Source organism: Ahaetulla prasina, chromosome 5 (assembly GCF_028640845.1).
Source record: "Ahaetulla prasina isolate Xishuangbanna chromosome 5, ASM2864084v1, whole genome shotgun sequence".
In the NCBI taxonomy this organism is placed as follows: Eukaryota; Metazoa; Chordata; class Lepidosauria; order Squamata; family Colubridae; genus Ahaetulla; species Ahaetulla prasina.
In genome coordinates, this window is record NC_080543.1 from 32,710,074 (window position 1) to 32,716,259 (window position 6,186).

At 36.4% G+C, this 6,186-nt stretch overlaps 1 pseudogene; it reads right to left on the reverse strand.

The window, feature by feature from the left end:
- Positions 1-2,388: 2,388 nt before the first annotated feature.
- On the reverse strand, positions 2,389-2,484 carry LOC131200307 (U6 spliceosomal RNA; annotated as a pseudogene).
- Positions 2,485-6,186: the final 3,702 nt, after the last annotated feature.

Consider the following 6,186-nt stretch of genomic DNA (forward strand, 5'->3'; position numbering starts at 1 on the left):
CTCCAAGACAGGCAGGCACTCAATCTTATTTAATGCTTTTTCAGTTACCACATTTTCTCTGGAATATAACTCAGAGTAGTGCTGCACCCAACATGCCATCTGCTGTGCTCAGTCCTGGATAACCTCACCTGTAGCAGACTTCAGAGGGGCAGATTACTTCTGTGTTGGACCTAAGGCCTGCTTAGGTGCCATCATACATCCCCTTGATATTGCCTGTGTCACCTGCTATCTGGATCTGAGACCAAAGCTGCAGCCAAAATCATTAGCACATCTCCTGGCGGTCTGTTGGACTTTGCTACAAGCAGCTCGCAGAACCTGTAGGTTGTGCTCACTGGAACAGGATTTATATGCAATTAGAGTTCTCCTTTTTTCTTCGACGGCTGGCATCAGCTCCTCCGAGCAGGCTTCAAACCAATCTGCTGTCTTTCTGAGCTCTTTACCAAATACTGATAAGGTAGTGTTATAAACAGCATTCTTGAAATATTCCCATCGTTCAGATGCATTTGCTTCAGCCAGGCCTGGGAGAGTTTTCTTGTGCTTATTAAAATTCCTCCATTTTGCCCAGATTGCGGGTCTTGTTGATGTTGATTTGCGGTCTTCCTTCCTTCTTCGAGTGATGCAGTCTCTTTGTTTGCAGTTTTATTCTGCTGCACACCAAGGAGTGGTCTGTATCGCAATCAGCACCCTGATAGCTGCGTGTGATTGTAATATTAGGAAGGTTGGAGCACCTGGTAAGAATCAAGTTGAGCTGGTGCCAATGCTTCGATCTTGGATGTCTCCAAGAGACTCTGTATTGAGGCTTTATTTTAAAGTATGTACTGCTAACGCAGAAGATGGAGTAGCAGCAAAACTCCAGCAGGCGTTGCCCATTTTCGTTCATCTTCCAGATGCCAAACTGACCTAAACAAGTGGGCAAAGAACTGTAATCAGCTCCAACTCTGACATTAAAATTGCCAAGGTTAAACAGTGGTTCTTTCGCAGGGGTTTTCTTGATAGTATCAGCCAGATCGTCGTAGAATTTGTCTTTGGATTCTAATGAAGATGATAATGTCGGTGCATATGTGCTAATAAGAGTAACCAGCCCTGCTGATGTGTGGAGCTGCATGAATGAATCGGCTTGTTTTTAGAGGGAGGGGAGAGTGGCTGTTTGATTGCGTGAAAGTGCGAAGTCTTGTTAGTTGTGTGTGTGGGGAAAAAAACTTGTTAGTGGTGTCCATTAACCTTGGAAGGCAACTGATGTAGGAGAAGGAAAACTCCGATCTCAAACCTCCACTGCCTTGTGGCTATACCCATCTATGGGAAAGGCTTCAGGAGTCAACCTTGAGGCAAAATCTGGAGCAGGAGTCCTGGAGTGAGGAGGAGTGCTGTAGGAGTAATAGCTCCCTAAAACAACAACAAACAAACAAAAACCTTAAGACTATCAAAGGTTAAAAAAAGCAGCAGTCAGAAAATATATCAAAAATAAGCACTTGGTAGAGTAGCAGTGAAGATATTCAGGAGCTGTGATGTGTCTATACATATAAAGATCAGAATTGTGTAGGCAATCCTTTTCCCTTGATAGTCTACGGATGCAAAAGTTGAACTGTGAAGAAACAGGATAGAAAGAATATTCATGCTTTTGAACTTTGGTGTTCTTTGGAAAATGCTCCTGAGAATATCAGGGATTGCCAAGAAAACAAACAAATGCATCCTACAGTGAATCAATTCAGAGTTCTCACTTGAGGCACAAATGACTAGGCTCAAATTATCATATTTTGGACATATTATGCAAAGACCTAACTCATATGATGAATCTGTAATGCTTAACTCCTTGTGTTTTAATTATAATGTACTCTTTTATCCAATTTTCACTGACAGCATGCTGTCCTATCAAATAGAGCTGCTGATATCCCAGTAATGTTTCCTTATTATAAAACATTTTAGTTGATTATCCCAAAGTTATTTATCTTTCAGATAAATTTGCTTCTAAAATAGCAAATATTTTGCATTTAAGTTTGGAGACTTATCTTGTAGGAAAAACATCAGGAGACATAACATCAGGAGGCAAAAGCTAATAAAATTGGTTAATCTGAACAAGTGCTATCAGACTCCTGATTTTTGGCTATCATAAATTAACACAGTTCTCATCACCTGATACTTGCTGAGCAAGTATGTACCATACACTTCTATGGAAGTAGCTATTAGCCACATCTCCCACAGTGCATTTATTGGAAGATCATGAGAATTAAGAAGAATATTTACAATCTAAAGTCCCCGTATGTCATCCAATTAATTCAGTAAGACATCCAAATAGGCATGCTGATGAATCCATGTACATATAAGGATGGGATATTTTACAAAACTATTGTTGTTTAGATTATCAGTCCAATTTCATGTATTTTTATATTAAAAAATATGGAATGCTTCATGAATTTGCATGTTATCCTCCAGCAAGGGCCATGCTAATCATTCCAATTTTAGTATATGTGCTGCTGAAGTAAGCACACAATTTCACATTCCTAAGCACGAGGACAGAATCAGTATTCTTTAACAACTCTTATAGGAATATATAAGTTCTGAAGAGGCTGGCAGACATGATCTCAGAACCACTGAACCATATCTTTCAAAGATTCTGGTGCACCGGAGAGCTACCAGAAGACTGGAAAAGAGCTGATGTGGTTCCCATCTTCAAAAAAAGGGGGAAAATAGCTTCAGGAATAATCAACCTGACATCAATTCCTGGTAAGATCCTGGAAAAGATGAGCAAGCAATGAAACTATGAACATCTGGAGGCAAGCAACATTATAACCAGAAGCCAACAGATGAATTCCTTAATGGAACTACACCTTTATGGAAAGAAGTATACAGTGGAATACCTCAAGTTTATGTCTTAGTCCCAGTATTCTTCCACTGGGTGAAATATTATCTAAATATCTCATCAGTATTCAGTAAATAGATATGAATGAACATGCAGAGGCATTCAGATGAATATGCGGTGAGTAAATAAATGAATGAACATTTCAGGAAACATATTTGGGAAAAAATATTGGAATCAAATGGAATCAAATGATTTTTGTCACCAGAATTAATTAAAATGCATAGTTAGTGGGGGATGGCAATAATACTTAAAGTAAAGGCTATTGATCATGACCAATGCTCTTTGAAGTGGTCTCAGGAGTTATTTTTTTCCTAGCTAATCAGCTAATGACTAGCTTTCATGTTTTCTCCTAGACACTATATACAAAACATCTGCTGAACTTTATAGAATCGGAGAAACCAAGGTTAGGTTGTATGTTCTTTTGATTTCAAAGTATGGTGATGGTGGGAACAAACTAACAAAAATTATTTTGGATTCCTCTTTCTTTTATTTAACATTACAAAAACCCAACCTAATTATAATTCCTTGAAGAATTAGTTTTGGTCTAGCAGACTGAGTACCTTTTGATGAAAAAACAGATAGCAAACCCGAATAAAACCAAAATTTCCTCTTCCTCTGCTGAATTTTTAATTTTACTTTCCCAATGACATTTCTTCTTTACTCCCTCTTTTCTCTGACTTGCATCTGATCCAAAAGCTTTTCTACAGGAGTAAAGGAGAAGTGAAATATACTTTGGGAAAAGTACCCTGTCTCCCACTCCATTCTATCACAAATATATAGCTATAGTATTCAGGAAATTTTTTTTGAATATTTGAGATTCTGGTTTTCTTTCATCTATTTTACATTTCTTCTTGTACATACCTTAAAGTCAGTTATAAAGAACTTTAGAAAGGAGCTGAACTGTATTTCTATCATTGTAATCCAACTCATTTTCAAAGCATTAATTCTGGAATTCGAATCATATTTAGCTGGAATTTTATTGCACTGAAATCTTTGATATTTACTATTAGGTTTTTTTAAAGGATGGAATTTTATAATGTGACTCAAATTTCCATTACTGCACTCCTTTTATCATCAGAGACTTTTTGCTATTCAGGAAAGAATCTTACAGGTGAGGCTTAAACGGAACTGTGTTTCCATGAACACAAGGAATCCATAATGTTATCCATAACCTTTCCAAAATTTTCCAGTTTTATAAATTAAACAGGGAGATCTTTTGAAAGATGTTTTTGTTGTTTAGTTTAAAACATGGCCAGATGATCATTTCATCTTTGGCCTTAGGAAAAAATGATCTCTACTGATATTTATAAATCAAGGTAACAGTCCACTTTAATAATTTGAGAATCCATAATATGACCAGTCTCCTACTTTGATAAATACTTATGGTAGGCTATAAAATAAAAACTAAAATTGTAGAGCTAAATGTGGCTTGCTCAATATAATAAATTTGTATCTTAGAATATTGTATGAACTCAGCAATTGTAACTGGTCAGCCACAGTTTTTGCCCGAGCTATATGAATCCAGCCAGATGTGATATTTAATTCTTAAATCCCAGTTTAGTGCATGTTAATCTAATCAATAATTAATTATCAGAGTTATCTCATTTAGTTGACTGTAACAAACATAGGCTACATTTTATAAACATAGTTATAGAGGGTTAAATTAATCTTGCTTTCCTCAACCCAATTTTATAAATACAAAGAATAAACTAAAGCCTAGACTATATAGGCTAGATTTACCCAAAATCTTAGGCTAAAATGTGTTTGTGATTCATTTATGATTCAAAAAGAGCCAGCGAGGAAAAAAATATAAGTTTTCCACATCCAAATTAACACCTTGAAAGATTTATCTGCTAAAAAAACTAGGGGTCATCTGCCTAGAGGCATCTCCCTTCACTTCATTTGAAAAGAAAAAAAGAAAAAGTGTTTAGAAAGTATTGATTTCTTTTCAGAAAAGAATACCTGTTGAATGTTTGATTTTCAGAGAATATATTTTTTTAAAGGCCAACTAACAGACCTTTTAGAATGAGCTAAAGATATGAAGCTATCTGGACCTATATATGTTGAATCCCCACTAAATCTCCAAGCTTGTTGCATTTTAATACTTATAATTATATACAAATTTTGCTGTACAAAAACTTGAAGAAATTACTAAGCAGAACCATGCCTAACTCTACATGAAATCCAATTGCAGGAGCAGAGTGTCCATAATAAATAAGTGTCCTTATGGTTTATTTATATTAGAAGTTCTCTATGGAATTGTCACAAAACTATAATTTACCCTGAAATATAATTATACTGAATGTATGTGCATTCAAGTTATAGAGATAAACTGCATTATTTACCAAGGAAAATGCAACTTTGTTTATCACCCCATAAACCAGAAAGAGGAAAAAACTGCCATTTCTGTTGACCCAGGGCATTTACTTCAGGGTTTGTTTTTTTTTATTCAAAACTCTTTTTCAAGTCACACATAGAATTTATTATTATCCTGACTCAGGAAAAGGGTAAAAGAGATTTTTCAGATACTGCTTAATTTATTGCCATGTTTAAATTTGTTTATTTTGCTTTAACAAATGTGGCTGGCTTTAGAAAACTAATTTCAGAAGAAATAAAACTGGATAAATGGGGAGTTGGTACTGTTGGAATTTAAACTGGAGAGCAATGGAAAGGAGTAAAGGAGTAAACTGATAACTTTTCACTTCTCCCATAAGTTTTTTCCAAGCCCAAAGAAAGACACTTTTGTTGCTTTTGATCAATTATAACTTATTTAATTCGGGAATGTGGCAGCTCAGTGGCTAAGATGCTAAGCTTGTCGATCAGAAAGGTCAGCAGTTCAGCGGTTTGAATCCCTAGTGCCGCGTAATGGAGTGAGCTCCCGTTACTTGCCCCAGCTTCTGCCAACCTAGCACTTTGAAAGCATGTAAAAATGCAACTAGAAAAATAGGGACCACTATTTAGTGGGAAGTAACAGCGTTCTGTGCACCTTTGGCATTTAGTCATGCCGGCCACATGACCACGGAATTGTCATCAGATAGTGCTGGCTCTTCGGCTTAGAAACGGAGATGAGCACCATCCCATAGAGTCGAGAATGACTAGCACATATGTGTGAGGGGAACCTGTACCTTAACATATTTAAGCTTATCTAAATAAGCTTTACCATTGGGTAAAGGGGCTATAGTTGAATCAGGATAACTGTAGTAAACTGGGTCGGGATAAATTTGATAACTTTAGTAAAATACTTCTGGGTCCCTTTTGATATAATGTTTTGGGAATGCTGTTTCTGTGCCTCTGGGTGCAACCTATAGCTTTAAAAGTATGCCAGTACT